The sequence below is a fragment of the Hyperolius riggenbachi genome, chromosome 11 (assembly GCF_040937935.1).
Source record: "Hyperolius riggenbachi isolate aHypRig1 chromosome 11, aHypRig1.pri, whole genome shotgun sequence".
Classification (NCBI taxonomy): domain Eukaryota; kingdom Metazoa; phylum Chordata; class Amphibia; order Anura; family Hyperoliidae; genus Hyperolius; species Hyperolius riggenbachi.
The window spans coordinates 98,304,121-98,317,384 of NC_090656.1; the positions used below are offsets into that span (position 1 = coordinate 98,304,121).

The window sequence follows — 13,264 nt, forward strand, 5'->3', positions numbered from 1 at the left end:
TCATATTTTGGAAGTTGCACAACATTCTTTTCAACAATTTTGTCCTAAAAGTTTTCCATTCCCTTTTAGGTGGACTATGTGTATACTCTTAGGCAGGGAAAAGTAGGCCTGAAAAACTATTGAAAAAAAAATGTTAAAAAACTGAGAATGCAAATGCAAAGAAAAAAGAGTGCTGTGCCACAATAACCAATAACTGCTAATCAGCGTATGGGTGCTGTGGCTTAGTTGGTTAAAGCGCCTGTCTCGTAAACAGGAGATCCTGAGTTCAACTCTCAGCAGTGCCTTTGCTCATCTTATTATCACCAAGTCATTGCCTGCTGTTTACATCCCAGATTTTCGGGATCACATCTTTGAGCTTCACCCATATTTGCTCACAGGAAACTTGCATTCGCTATGCCCACTGTTTCCACCACATCTGAACAAAGACATTTTCTTATCAGTTTGGTTTGACGTACTACCTTCCATCTCTGACAATAGGTAAAGGTCACTAACAAGTCTTTTGGGATGCTATACTCAACATGGATGGGAGCTTAACCCGCACTTGCCTAGCCAAGACTTCTTCAAGTAAAATTTCTGCTTCTACAATAAGAAACATTGTATAAAACTTAATTACTAAGCCACAGCACCTACATGAAATATAATAGTGACTGGCTTCTGTGGCACAAAACTCATCGGTTTTGCCACAGCTTTCATTATCATATTTTGGAAGTTGCACAACATTCTTTTCAACAATTTTGTCCTAAAAGTTTTCCATTCCCTTTTAGGTGGACTATGTGTATACTCTTAGGCAGGGAAAAGTAGGCCTGAAAAACTATTGAAAAAAAAAATGTTAAAAAACTGAGAATGCAAATGCAAAGAAAAAAGAGTGCTGTGCCACAATAACCAATAACTGCTAATCAGCGTATGGGTGCTGTGGCTTAGTTGGTTAAAGCGCCTGTCTCGTAAACAGGAGATCCTGAGTTCAACTCTCAGCAGTGCCTTTGCTCATCTTATTATCACCAAGTCATTGCCTGCTGTTTACATCCCAGATTTTCGGGATCACATCTTTGAGCTTCACCCATATTTGCTCACAGGAAACTTGCATTCGCTATGCCCACTGTTTCCACCACATCTGAACTAAACATTTTCTTATCAGTTTGGTTTGACGTACTACCTTCCGTCTCTGACAATAGGTAAAGGTCACTAACAAGTCTTTTGGGATGCTATACTCAACATGGATGGGAGCTTAACCCACACTTGCCTAGCCAAGACTTCTTCAAGTAAAATTTCTGCTTCTACAATAAGAAACATTGTATAAAACTTAATTACTAAGCCACAGCACCTACATGAAATATAATAGTGACTGGCTTCTGTGGCACAAAACTCATCGGTTTTGCCACAGCTTTCATTATCATATTTTGGAAGTTGCACAACATTCTTTTCAACAATTTTGTCCTAAAAGTTTTCCATTCCCTTTTAGGTGGACTATGTGTATACTCTTAGGCAGGGAAAAGTAGGCCTGAAAAACTATTGAAAAAAAAAATGTTAAAAAACTGAGAATGCAAATGCAAAGAAAAAAGAGTGCTGTGCCACAATAACCAATAACTGCTAATCAGCGTATGGGTGCTGTGGCTTAGTTGGTTAAAGCGCCTGTCTCGTAAACAGGAGATCCTGAGTTCAACTCTCAGCAGTGCCTTTTCTCATCTTATTATCACCAAGTCATTGCCTGCTGTTTACATCCCAGATTTTCGGGATCACATCTTTGAGCTTCACCCATATTTGCTCACAGGAAACTTGCATTCGCTATGCCCACTGTTTCCACCACATCTGAACAAAGACATTTTCTTATCAGTTTGGTTTGACGTACTACCTTCCATCTCTGACAATAGGTAAAGGTCACTAACAAGTCTTTTGGGATGCTATACTCAACATGGATGGGAGCTTAACCCGCACTTGCCTAGCCAAGACTTCTTCAAGTAAAATTTCTGCTTCTACAATAAGAAACATTGTATAAAACTTAATTACTAAGCCACAGCACCTACATGAAATATAATAGTGACTGGCTTCTGTGGCACAAAACTCATCGGTTTTGCCACAGCTTTCATTATCATATTTTGGAAGTTGCACAACATTCTTTTCAACAATTTTGTCCTAAAAGTTTTCCATTCCCTTTTAGGTGGACTATGTGTATACTCTTAGGCAGGGAAAAGTAGGCCTGAAAAACTATTGAAAAAAAAAATGTTAAAAAACTGAGAATGCAAATGCAAAGAAAAAAGAGTGCTGTGCCACAATAACCAATAACTGCTAATCAGCGTATGGGTGCTGTGGCTTAGTTGGTTAAAGCGCCTGTCTCGTAAACAGGAGATCCTGAGTTCAACTCTCAGCAGTGCCTTTTCTCATCTTATTATCACCAAGTCATTGCCTGCTGTTTACATCCCAGATTTTCGGGATCACATCTTTGAGCTTCACCCATATTTGCTCACAGGAAACTTGCATTCGCTATGCCCACTGTTTCCACCACATCTGAAAAAAGACATTTTCTTATCAGTTTGGTTTGACGTACTACCTTCCATCTCTGACAATAGGTAAAGGTCACTAACAAGTCTTTTGGGATGCTATACTCAACATGGATGGGAGCTTAACCCGCACTTGCCTAGCCAAGACTTCTTCAAGTAAAATTTCTGCTTCTACAAGAAGAAACATTGTATAAAACTTAATTACTAAGCCACAGCACCTACATGAAATATAATAGTGACTGGCTTCTGTGGCACAAAACTCATCGGTTTTGCCACAGCTTTCATTTTCATAATTTGGAAGTTGCACAACATTCTTTTCAACAATTTTGTCCTAAAAGTTTTCCATTCCCTTTTAGGTGGACTATGTGTATACTCTTAGGCAGGGAAAAGTAGGCCTGAAAAACTATTGAAAAAAAAATGTTAAAAAACTGAGAATGCAAATGCAAAGAAAAAAGAGTGCTGTGCCACAATAACCAATAACTGCTAATCAGCGTATGGGTGCTGTGGCTTAGTTGGTTAAAGCGCCTGTCTCGTAAACAGGAGATCCTGAGTTCAACTCTCAGCAGTGCCTTTTCTCATCTTATTATCACCAAGTCATTGCCTGCTGTTTACATCCCAGATTTTCGGGATCACATCTTTGAGCTTCACCCATATTTGCTCACAGGAAACTTGCATTCGCTATGCCCACTGTTTCCACCACATCTGAAAAAAGACATTTTCTTATCAGTTTGGTTTGACGTACTACCTTCCATCTCTGACAATAGGTAAAGGTCACTAACAAGTCTTTTGGGATGCTATACTCAACATGGATGGGAGCTTAACCCGCACTTGCCTAGCCAAGACTTCTTCAAGTAAAATTTCTGCTTCTACAAGAAGAAACATTGTATAAAACTTAATTACTAAGCCACAGCACCTACATGAAATATAATAGTGACTGGCTTCTGTGGCACAAAACTCATCGGTTTTGCCACAGCTTTCATTTTCATAATTTGGAAGTTGCACAACATTCTTTTCAACAATTTTGTCCTAAAAGTTTTCCATTCCCTTTTAGGTGGACTATGTGTATACTCTTAGGCAGGGAAAAGTAGGCCTGAAAAACTATTGAAAAAAAAATGTTAAAAAACTGAGAATGCAAATGCAAAGAAAAAAGAGTGCTGTGTCACAATAACCAATAACTGCTAATCAGCGTATGGGTGCTGTGGCTTAGTTGGTTAAAGCACCTGTCTCGTAAACAGGAGATCCTGAGTTCAACCCTCAGCAGTGCCTTTGCTCATCTTATTATCACCAAGTCATTGCCTGCTGTTTACATCCCAGATTTTCGGGATCACATCTTTGAGCTTCACCCATATTTGCTCACAGGAAACTTGCATTCGCTATGCCCACTGTTTCCACCACATCTGAACAAAGACATTTTCTTATCAGTTTGGTTTGACGTACTACCTTCCATCTCTGACAATAGGTAAAGGTCACTAACAAGTCTTTTGGGATGCTATACTCAACATGGATGGGAGCTTAACCCGCACTTGCCTAGCCAAGACTTCTTCAAGTAAAATTTCTGCTTCTACAATAAGAAACATTGTATAAAACTTAATTACTAAGCCACAGCACCTACATGAAATATAATAGTGACTGGCTTCTGTGGCACAAAACTCATCGGTTTTGCCACAGCTTTCATTTTCATAATTTGGAAGTTGCACAACATTCTTTTCAACAATTTTGTCCTAAAAGTTTTCCATTCCCTTTTAGGTGGACTATGTGTATACTCTTAGGCAGGGAAAAGTAGGCCTGAAAAACTATTGAAAAAAAAATGTTAAAAAACTGAGAATGCAAATGCAAAGAAAAAAGAGTGCTGTGTCACAATAACCAATAACTGCTAATCAGCGTATGGGTGCTGTGGCTTAGTTGGTTAAAGCACCTGTCTCGTAAACAGGAGATCCTGAGTTCAACCCTCAGCAGTGCCTTTGCTCATCTTATTATCACCAAGTCATTGCCTGCTGTTTACATCCCAGATTTTCGGGATCACATCTTTGAGCTTCACCCATATTTGCTCACAGGAAACTTGCATTCGCTATGCCCACTGTTTCCACCACATCTGAACTAAACATTTTCTTATCAGTTTGGTTTGACGTACTACCTTCCATCTCTGACAATAGGTAAAGGTCACTAACAAGTCTTTTGGGATGCTATACTCAACATGGATGGGAGCTTAACCCGCACTTGCCTAGCCAAGACTTCTTCAAGTAAAATTTCTGCTTCTACAAGAAGAAACATTGTATAAAACTTAATTACTAAGCCACAGCACCTACATGAAATATAATAGTGACTGGCTTCTGTGGCACAAAACTCATCGGTTTTGCCACAGCTTTCATTTTCATAATTTGGAAGTTGCACAACATTCTTTTCAACAATTTTGTCCTAAAAGTTTTCCATTCCCTTTTAGGTGGACTATGTGTATACTCTTAGGCAGGGAAAAGTAGGCCTGAAAAACTATTGAAAAAAAAATGTTAAAAAACTGAGAATGCAAATGCAAAGAAAAAAGAGTGCTGTGTCACAATAACCAATAACTGCTAATCAGCGTATGGGTGCTGTGGCTTAGTTGGTTAAAGCACCTGTCTTGGAAACAGGAGATCCTGAGTTCAACCCTCAGCAGTGCCTTTGCTCATCTTATTATCACCAAGTCATTGCCTGCTGTTTACATCCCAGATTTTCGGGATCACATCTTTGAGCTTCACCCATATTTGCTCACAGGAAACTTGCATTCGCTATGCCCACTGTTTCCACCACATCTGAACTAAACATTTTCTTATCAGTTTGGTTTGACGTACTACCTTCCATCTCTGACAATAGGTAAAGGTCACTAACAAGTCTTTTGGGATGCTATACTCAACATGGATGGGAGCTTAACCCGCACTTGCCTAGCCAAGACTTCTTCAAGTAAAATTTCTGCTTCTACAATAAGAAACATTGTATAAAACTTAATTACTAAGCCACAGCACCTACATGAAATATAATAGTGACTGGCTTCTGTGGCACAAAACTCATCGGTTTTGCCACAGCTTTCATTATCATATTTTGGAAGTTGCACAACATTCTTTTCAACAATTTTGTCCTAAAAGTTTTCCATTCCCTTTTAGGTGGACTATGTGTATACTCTTAGGCAGGGAAAAGTAGGCCTGAAAAACTATTGAAAAAAAAAATGTTAAAAAACTGAGAATGCAAATGCAAAGAAAAAAGAGTGCTGTGCCACAATAACCAATAACTGCTAATCAGCGTATGGGTGCTGTGGCTTAGTTGGTTAAAGCGCCTGTCTCGTAAACAGGAGATCCTGAGTTCAACTCTCAGCAGTGCCTTTGCTCATCTTATTATCACCAAGTCATTGCCTGCTGTTTACATCCCAGATTTTCGGGATCACATCTTTGAGCTTCACCCATATTTGCTCACAGGAAACTTGCATTCGCTATGCCCACTGTTTCCACCACATCTGAACTAAACATTTTCTTATCAGTTTGGTTTGACGTACTACCTTCCGTCTCTGACAATAGGTAAAGGTCACTAACAAGTCTTTTGGGATGCTATACTCAACATGGATGGGAGCTTAACCCACACTTGCCTAGCCAAGACTTCTTCAAGTAAAATTTCTGCTTCTACAATAAGAAACATTGTATAAAACTTAATTACTAAGCCACAGCACCTACATGAAATATAATAGTGACTGGCTTCTGTGGCACAAAACTCATCGGTTTTGCCACAGCTTTCATTATCATATTTTGGAAGTTGCACAACATTCTTTTCAACAATTTTGTCCTAAAAGTTTTCCATTCCCTTTTAGGTGGACTATGTGTATACTCTTAGGCAGGGAAAAGTAGGCCTGAAAAACTATTGAAAAAAAAAATGTTAAAAAACTGAGAATGCAAATGCAAAGAAAAAAGAGTGCTGTGCCACAATAACCAATAACTGCTAATCAGCGTATGGGTGCTGTGGCTTAGTTGGTTAAAGCGCCTGTCTCGTAAACAGGAGATCCTGAGTTCAACTCTCAGCAGTGCCTTTTCTCATCTTATTATCACCAAGTCATTGCCTGCTGTTTACATCCCAGATTTTCGGGATCACATCTTTGAGCTTCACCCATATTTGCTCACAGGAAACTTGCATTCGCTATGCCCACTGTTTCCACCACATCTGAACAAAGACATTTTCTTATCAGTTTGGTTTGACGTACTACCTTCCATCTCTGACAATAGGTAAAGGTCACTAACAAGTCTTTTGGGATGCTATACTCAACATGGATGGGAGCTTAACCCGCACTTGCCTAGCCAAGACTTCTTCAAGTAAAATTTCTGCTTCTACAATAAGAAACATTGTATAAAACTTAATTACTAAGCCACAGCACCTACATGAAATATAATAGTGACTGGCTTCTGTGGCACAAAACTCATCGGTTTTGCCACAGCTTTCATTATCATATTTTGGAAGTTGCACAACATTCTTTTCAACAATTTTGTCCTAAAAGTTTTCCATTCCCTTTTAGGTGGACTATGTGTATACTCTTAGGCAGGGAAAAGTAGGCCTGAAAAACTATTGAAAAAAAAAATGTTAAAAAACTGAGAATGCAAATGCAAAGAAAAAAGAGTGCTGTGCCACAATAACCAATAACTGCTAATCAGCGTATGGGTGCTGTGGCTTAGTTGGTTAAAGCGCCTGTCTCGTAAACAGGAGATCCTGAGTTCAACTCTCAGCAGTGCCTTTTCTCATCTTATTATCACCAAGTCATTGCCTGCTGTTTACATCCCAGATTTTCGGGATCACATCTTTGAGCTTCACCCATATTTGCTCACAGGAAACTTGCATTCGCTATGCCCACTGTTTCCACCACATCTGAAAAAAGACATTTTCTTATCAGTTTGGTTTGACGTACTACCTTCCATCTCTGACAATAGGTAAAGGTCACTAACAAGTCTTTTGGGATGCTATACTCAACATGGATGGGAGCTTAACCCGCACTTGCCTAGCCAAGACTTCTTCAAGTAAAATTTCTGCTTCTACAAGAAGAAACATTGTATAAAACTTAATTACTAAGCCACAGCACCTACATGAAATATAATAGTGACTGGCTTCTGTGGCACAAAACTCATCGGTTTTGCCACAGCTTTCATTTTCATAATTTGGAAGTTGCACAACATTCTTTTCAACAATTTTGTCCTAAAAGTTTTCCATTCCCTTTTAGGTGGACTATGTGTATACTCTTAGGCAGGGAAAAGTAGGCCTGAAAAACTATTGAAAAAAAAATGTTAAAAAACTGAGAATGCAAATGCAAAGAAAAAAGAGTGCTGTGTCACAATAACCAATAACTGCTAATCAGCGTATGGGTGCTGTGGCTTAGTTGGTTAAAGCACCTGTCTCGTAAACAGGAGATCCTGAGTTCAACCCTCAGCAGTGCCTTTGCTCATCTTATTATCACCAAGTCATTGCCTGCTGTTTACATCCCAGATTTTCGGGATCACATCTTTGAGCTTCACCCATATTTGCTCACAGGAAACTTGCATTCGCTATGCCCACTGTTTCCACCACATCTGAACAAAGACATTTTCTTATCAGTTTGGTTTGACGTACTACCTTCCATCTCTGACAATAGGTAAAGGTCACTAACAAGTCTTTTGGGATGCTATACTCAACATGGATGGGAGCTTAACCCGCACTTGCCTAGCCAAGACTTCTTCAAGTAAAATTTCTGCTTCTACAATAAGAAACATTGTATAAAACTTAATTACTAAGCCACAGCACCTACATGAAATATAATAGTGACTGGCTTCTGTGGCACAAAACTCATCGGTTTTGCCACAGCTTTCATTATCATATTTTGGAAGTTGCACAACATTCTTTTCAACAATTTTGTCCTAAAAGTTTTCCATTCCCTTTTAGGTGGACTATGTGTATACTCTTAGGCAGGGAAAAGTAGGCCTGAAAAACTATTGAAAAAAAAAATGTTAAAAAACTGAGAATGCAAATGCAAAGAAAAAAGAGTGCTGTGCCACAATAACCAATAACTGCTAATCAGCGTATGGGTGCTGTGGCTTAGTTGGTTAAAGCGCCTGTCTCGTAAACAGGAGATCCTGAGTTCAACTCTCAGCAGTGCCTTTTCTCATCTTATTATCACCAAGTCATTGCCTGCTGTTTACATCCCAGATTTTCGGGATCACATCTTTGAGCTTCACCCATATTTGCTCACAGGAAACTTGCATTCGCTATGCCCACTGTTTCCACCACATCTGAAAAAAGACATTTTCTTATCAGTTTGGTTTGACGTACTACCTTCCATCTCTGACAATAGGTAAAGGTCACTAACAAGTCTTTTGGGATGCTATACTCAACATGGATGGGAGCTTAACCCGCACTTGCCTAGCCAAGACTTCTTCAAGTAAAATTTCTGCTTCTACAAGAAGAAACATTGTATAAAACTTAATTACTAAGCCACAGCACCTACATGAAATATAATAGTGACTGGCTTCTGTGGCACAAAACTCATCGGTTTTGCCACAGCTTTCATTTTCATAATTTGGAAGTTGCACAACATTCTTTTCAACAATTTTGTCCTAAAAGTTTTCCATTCCCTTTTAGGTGGACTATGTGTATACTCTTAGGCAGGGAAAAGTAGGCCTGAAAAACTATTGAAAAAAAAATGTTAAAAAACTGAGAATGCAAATGCAAAGAAAAAAGAGTGCTGTGTCACAATAACCAATAACTGCTAATCAGCGTATGGGTGCTGTGGCTTAGTTGGTTAAAGCACCTGTCTCGTAAACAGGAGATCCTGAGTTCAACCCTCAGCAGTGCCTTTGCTCATCTTATTATCACCAAGTCATTGCCTGCTGTTTACATCCCAGATTTTCGGGATCACATCTTTGAGCTTCACCCATATTTGCTCACAGGAAACTTGCATTCGCTATGCCCACTGTTTCCACCACATCTGAACTAAACATTTTCTTATCAGTTTGGTTTGACGTACTACCTTCCATCTCTGACAATAGGTAAAGGTCACTAACAAGTCTTTTGGGATGCTATACTCAACATGGATGGGAGCTTAACCCGCACTTGCCTAGCCAAGACTTCTTCAAGTAAAATTTCTGCTTCTACAATAAGAAACATTGTATAAAACTTAATTACTAAGCCACAGCACCTACATGAAATATAATAGTGACTGGCTTCTGTGGCACAAAACTCATCGGTTTTGCCACAGCTTTCATTATCATATTTTGGAAGTTGCACAACATTCTTTTCAACAATTTTGTCCTAAAAGTTTTCCATTCCCTTTTAGGTGGACTATGTGTATACTCTTAGGCAGGGAAAAGTAGGCCTGAAAAACTATTGAAAAAAAAAATGTTAAAAAACTGAGAATGCAAATGCAAAGAAAAAAGAGTGCTGTGCCACAATAACCAATAACTGCTAATCAGCGTATGGGTGCTGTGGCTTAGTTGGTTAAAGCGCCTGTCTCGTAAACAGGAGATCCTGAGTTCAACTCTCAGCAGTGCCTTTGCTCATCTTATTATCACCAGATTTTCGGGATCACATCTTTGAGCTTCACCCATATTTGCTCACAGGAAACTTGCATTCGCTATGCCCACTGTTTCCACCACATCTGAACAAAGACATTTTCTTATCAGTTTGGTTTGACGTACTACCTTCCATCTCTGACAATAGGTAAAGGTCACTAACAAGTCTTTTGGGATGCTATACTCAACATGGATGGGAGCTTAACCCGCACTTGCCTAGCCAAGACTTCTTCAAGTAAAATTTCTGCTTCTACAAGAAGAAACATTGTATAAAACTTAATTACTAAGCCACAGCACCTACATGAAATATAATAGTGACTGGCTTCTGTGGCACAAAACTCATCGGTTTTGCCACAGCTTTCATTTTCATAATTTGGAAGTTGCACAACATTCTTTTCAACAATTTTGTCCTAAAAGTTTTCCATTCCCTTTTAGGTGGACTATGTGTATACTCTTAGGCAGGGAAAAGTAGGCCTGAAAAACTATTGAAAAAAAAATGTTAAAAAACTGAGAATGCAAATGCAAAGAAAAAAGAGTGCTGTGTCACAATAACCAATAACTGCTAATCAGCGTATGGGTGCTGTGGCTTAGTTGGTTAAAGCACCTGTCTTGGAAACAGGAGATCCTGAGTTCAACCCTCAGCAGTGCCTTTGCTCATCTTATTATCACCAAGTCATTGCCTGCTGTTTACATCCCAGATTTTCGGGATCACATCTTTGAGCTTCACCCATATTTGCTCACAGGAAACTTGCATTCGCTATGCCCACTGTTTCCACCACATCTGAACTAAACATTTTCTTATCAGTTTGGTTTGACGTACTACCTTCCATCTCTGACAATAGGTAAAGGTCACTAACAAGTCTTTTGGGATGCTATACTCAACATGGATGGGAGCTTAACCCGCACTTGCCTAGCCAAGACTTCTTCAAGTAAAATTTCTGCTTCTACAATAAGAAACATTGTATAAAACTTAATTACTAAGCCACAGCACCTACATGAAATATAATAGTGACTGGCTTCTGTGGCACAAAACTCATCGGTTTTGCCACAGCTTTCATTATCATATTTTGGAAGTTGCACAACATTCTTTTCAACAATTTTGTCCTAAAAGTTTTCCATTCCCTTTTAGGTGGACTATGTGTATACTCTTAGGCAGGGAAAAGTAGGCCTGAAAAACTATTGAAAAAAAAAATGTTAAAAAACTGAGAATGCAAATGCAAAGAAAAAAGAGTGCTGTGCCACAATAACCAATAACTGCTAATCAGCGTATGGGTGCTGTGGCTTAGTTGGTTAAAGCGCCTGTCTCGTAAACAGGAGATCCTGAGTTCAACTCTCAGCAGTGCCTTTTCTCATCTTATTATCACCAAGTCATTGCCTGCTGTTTACATCCCAGATTTTCGGGATCACATCTTTGAGCTTCACCCATATTTGCTCACAGGAAACTTGCATTCGCTATGCCCACTGTTTCCACCACATCTGAACAAAGACATTTTCTTATCAGTTTGGTTTGACGTACTACCTTCCATCTCTGACAATAGGTAAAGGTCACTAACAAGTCTTTTGGGATGCTATACTCAACATGGATGGGAGCTTAACCCGCACTTGCCTAGCCAAGACTTCTTCAAGTAAAATTTCTGCTTCTACAATAAGAAACATTGTATAAAACTTAATTACTAAGCCACAGCACCTACATGAAATGTAATAGTGACTGGCTTCTGTGGCACAAAACTCATCGGTTTTGCCACAGCTTTCATTATCATATTTTGGAAGTTGCACAACATTCTTTTCAACAATTTTGTCCTAAAAGTTTTCCATTCCCTTTTAGGTGGACTATGTGTATACTCTTAGGCAGGGAAAAGTAGGCCTGAAAAACTATTGAAAAAAAAATGTTAAAAAACTGAGAATGCAAATGCAAAGAAAAAAGAGTGCTGTGCCACAATAACCAATAACTGCTAATCAGCGTATGGGTGCTGTGGCTTAGTTGGTTAAAGCGCCTGTCTCGTAAACAGGAGATCCTGAGTTCAACTCTCAGCAGTGCCTTTGCTCATCTTATTATCACCAAGTCATTGCCTGCTGTTTACATCCCAGATTTTCGGGATCACATCTTTGAGCTTCACCCATATTTGCTCACAGGAAACTTGCATTCGCTATGCCCACTGTTTCCACCACATCTGAACAAAGACATTTTCTTATCAGTTTGGTTTGACGTACTACCTTCCATCTCTGACAATAGGTAAAGGTCACTAACAAGTCTTTTGGGATGCTATACTCAACATGGATGGGAGCTTAACCCGCACTTGCCTAGCCAAGACTTCTTCAAGTAAAATTTCTGCTTCTACAATAAGAAACATTGTATAAAACTTAATTACTAAGCCACAGCACCTACATGAAATATAATAGTGACTGGCTTCTGTGGCACAAAACTCATCGGTTTTGCCACAGCTTTCATTATCATATTTTGGAAGTTGCACAACATTCTTTTCAACAATTTTGTCCTAAAAGTTTTCCATTCCCTTTTAGGTGGACTATGTGTATACTCTTAGGCAGGGAAAAGTAGGCCTGAAAAACTATTGAAAAAAAAAATGTTAAAAAACTGAGAATGCAAATGCAAAGAAAAAAGAGTGCTGTGCCACAATAACCAATAACTGCTAATCAGCGTATGGGTGCTGTGGCTTAGTTGGTTAAAGCGCCTGTCTCGTAAACAGGAGATCCTGAGTTCAACTCTCAGCAGTGCCTTTGCTCATCTTATTATCACCAAGTCATTGCCTGCTGTTTACATCCCAGATTTTCGGGATCACATCTTTGAGCTTCACCCATATTTGCTCACAGGAAACTTGCATTCGCTATGCCCACTGTTTCCACCACATCTGAACTAAACATTTTCTTATCAGTTTGGTTTGACGTACTACCTTCCGTCTCTGACAATAGGTAAAGGTCACTAACAAGTCTTTTGGGATGCTATACTCAACATGGATGGGAGCTTAACCCACACTTGCCTAGCCAAGACTTCTTCAAGTAAAATTTCTGCTTCTACAATAAGAAACATTGTATAAAACTTAATTACTAAGCCACAGCACCTACATGAAATATAATAGTGACTGGCTTCTGTGGCACAAAACTCATCGGTTTTGCCACAGCTTTCATTATCATATTTTGGAAGTTGCACAACATTCTTTTCAACAATTTTGTCCTAAAAGTTTTCCATTCCCTTTTAGGTGGACTATGTGT

General features: G+C 39.1%; 19 non-coding genes across 19 annotated transcripts; all 19 read left to right on the forward strand.

Annotated features, from left to right (window-relative positions):
- The first annotated feature begins 210 nt into the window (after positions 1–210).
- On the forward strand, positions 211–284 carry TRNAT-CGU (transfer RNA threonine (anticodon CGU)). Its single transcript has one exon. It is a non-coding gene; the product is annotated as a tRNA-Thr (tRNA).
- A 622-nt stretch (positions 285–906) lies between these two features.
- TRNAT-CGU (transfer RNA threonine (anticodon CGU)) lies at positions 907–980 on the forward strand. Its single transcript has one exon. It is a non-coding gene; the product is annotated as a tRNA-Thr (tRNA).
- Positions 981–1,601: 621 nt separating this feature from the next.
- Positions 1,602–1,675, forward strand: TRNAT-CGU (transfer RNA threonine (anticodon CGU)). Its single transcript has one exon. It is a non-coding gene; the product is annotated as a tRNA-Thr (tRNA).
- A 622-nt stretch (positions 1,676–2,297) lies between these two features.
- Positions 2,298–2,371, forward strand: TRNAT-CGU (transfer RNA threonine (anticodon CGU)). Its single transcript has one exon. It is a non-coding gene; the product is annotated as a tRNA-Thr (tRNA).
- Positions 2,372–2,992: 621 nt separating this feature from the next.
- Positions 2,993–3,066, forward strand: TRNAT-CGU (transfer RNA threonine (anticodon CGU)). Its single transcript has one exon. It is a non-coding gene; the product is annotated as a tRNA-Thr (tRNA).
- A 621-nt stretch (positions 3,067–3,687) lies between these two features.
- On the forward strand, positions 3,688–3,761 carry TRNAT-CGU (transfer RNA threonine (anticodon CGU)). The gene has a single exon. It is a non-coding gene; the product is annotated as a tRNA-Thr (tRNA).
- Positions 3,762–4,382: 621 nt separating this feature from the next.
- TRNAT-CGU (transfer RNA threonine (anticodon CGU)) lies at positions 4,383–4,456 on the forward strand. Its single transcript has one exon. It is a non-coding gene; the product is annotated as a tRNA-Thr (tRNA).
- A 620-nt stretch (positions 4,457–5,076) lies between these two features.
- On the forward strand, positions 5,077–5,150 carry TRNAP-UGG (transfer RNA proline (anticodon UGG)). Its single transcript has one exon. It is a non-coding gene; the product is annotated as a tRNA-Pro (tRNA).
- A 621-nt stretch (positions 5,151–5,771) lies between these two features.
- Positions 5,772–5,845, forward strand: TRNAT-CGU (transfer RNA threonine (anticodon CGU)). The gene has a single exon. It is a non-coding gene; the product is annotated as a tRNA-Thr (tRNA).
- A 621-nt stretch (positions 5,846–6,466) lies between these two features.
- TRNAT-CGU (transfer RNA threonine (anticodon CGU)) lies at positions 6,467–6,540 on the forward strand. The gene has a single exon. It is a non-coding gene; the product is annotated as a tRNA-Thr (tRNA).
- A 622-nt stretch (positions 6,541–7,162) lies between these two features.
- On the forward strand, positions 7,163–7,236 carry TRNAT-CGU (transfer RNA threonine (anticodon CGU)). Its single transcript has one exon. It is a non-coding gene; the product is annotated as a tRNA-Thr (tRNA).
- A 621-nt stretch (positions 7,237–7,857) lies between these two features.
- TRNAT-CGU (transfer RNA threonine (anticodon CGU)) lies at positions 7,858–7,931 on the forward strand. The gene has a single exon. It is a non-coding gene; the product is annotated as a tRNA-Thr (tRNA).
- Positions 7,932–8,553: 622 nt separating this feature from the next.
- Positions 8,554–8,627, forward strand: TRNAT-CGU (transfer RNA threonine (anticodon CGU)). The gene has a single exon. It is a non-coding gene; the product is annotated as a tRNA-Thr (tRNA).
- A 621-nt stretch (positions 8,628–9,248) lies between these two features.
- Positions 9,249–9,322, forward strand: TRNAT-CGU (transfer RNA threonine (anticodon CGU)). The gene has a single exon. It is a non-coding gene; the product is annotated as a tRNA-Thr (tRNA).
- Positions 9,323–9,943: 621 nt separating this feature from the next.
- Positions 9,944–10,017, forward strand: TRNAT-CGU (transfer RNA threonine (anticodon CGU)). Its single transcript has one exon. It is a non-coding gene; the product is annotated as a tRNA-Thr (tRNA).
- A 595-nt stretch (positions 10,018–10,612) lies between these two features.
- TRNAP-UGG (transfer RNA proline (anticodon UGG)) lies at positions 10,613–10,686 on the forward strand. The gene has a single exon. It is a non-coding gene; the product is annotated as a tRNA-Pro (tRNA).
- Positions 10,687–11,307: 621 nt separating this feature from the next.
- Positions 11,308–11,381, forward strand: TRNAT-CGU (transfer RNA threonine (anticodon CGU)). Its single transcript has one exon. It is a non-coding gene; the product is annotated as a tRNA-Thr (tRNA).
- Positions 11,382–12,002: 621 nt separating this feature from the next.
- TRNAT-CGU (transfer RNA threonine (anticodon CGU)) lies at positions 12,003–12,076 on the forward strand. The gene has a single exon. It is a non-coding gene; the product is annotated as a tRNA-Thr (tRNA).
- A 622-nt stretch (positions 12,077–12,698) lies between these two features.
- Positions 12,699–12,772, forward strand: TRNAT-CGU (transfer RNA threonine (anticodon CGU)). The gene has a single exon. It is a non-coding gene; the product is annotated as a tRNA-Thr (tRNA).
- The last annotated feature ends 492 nt before the right edge of the window (positions 12,773–13,264 follow it).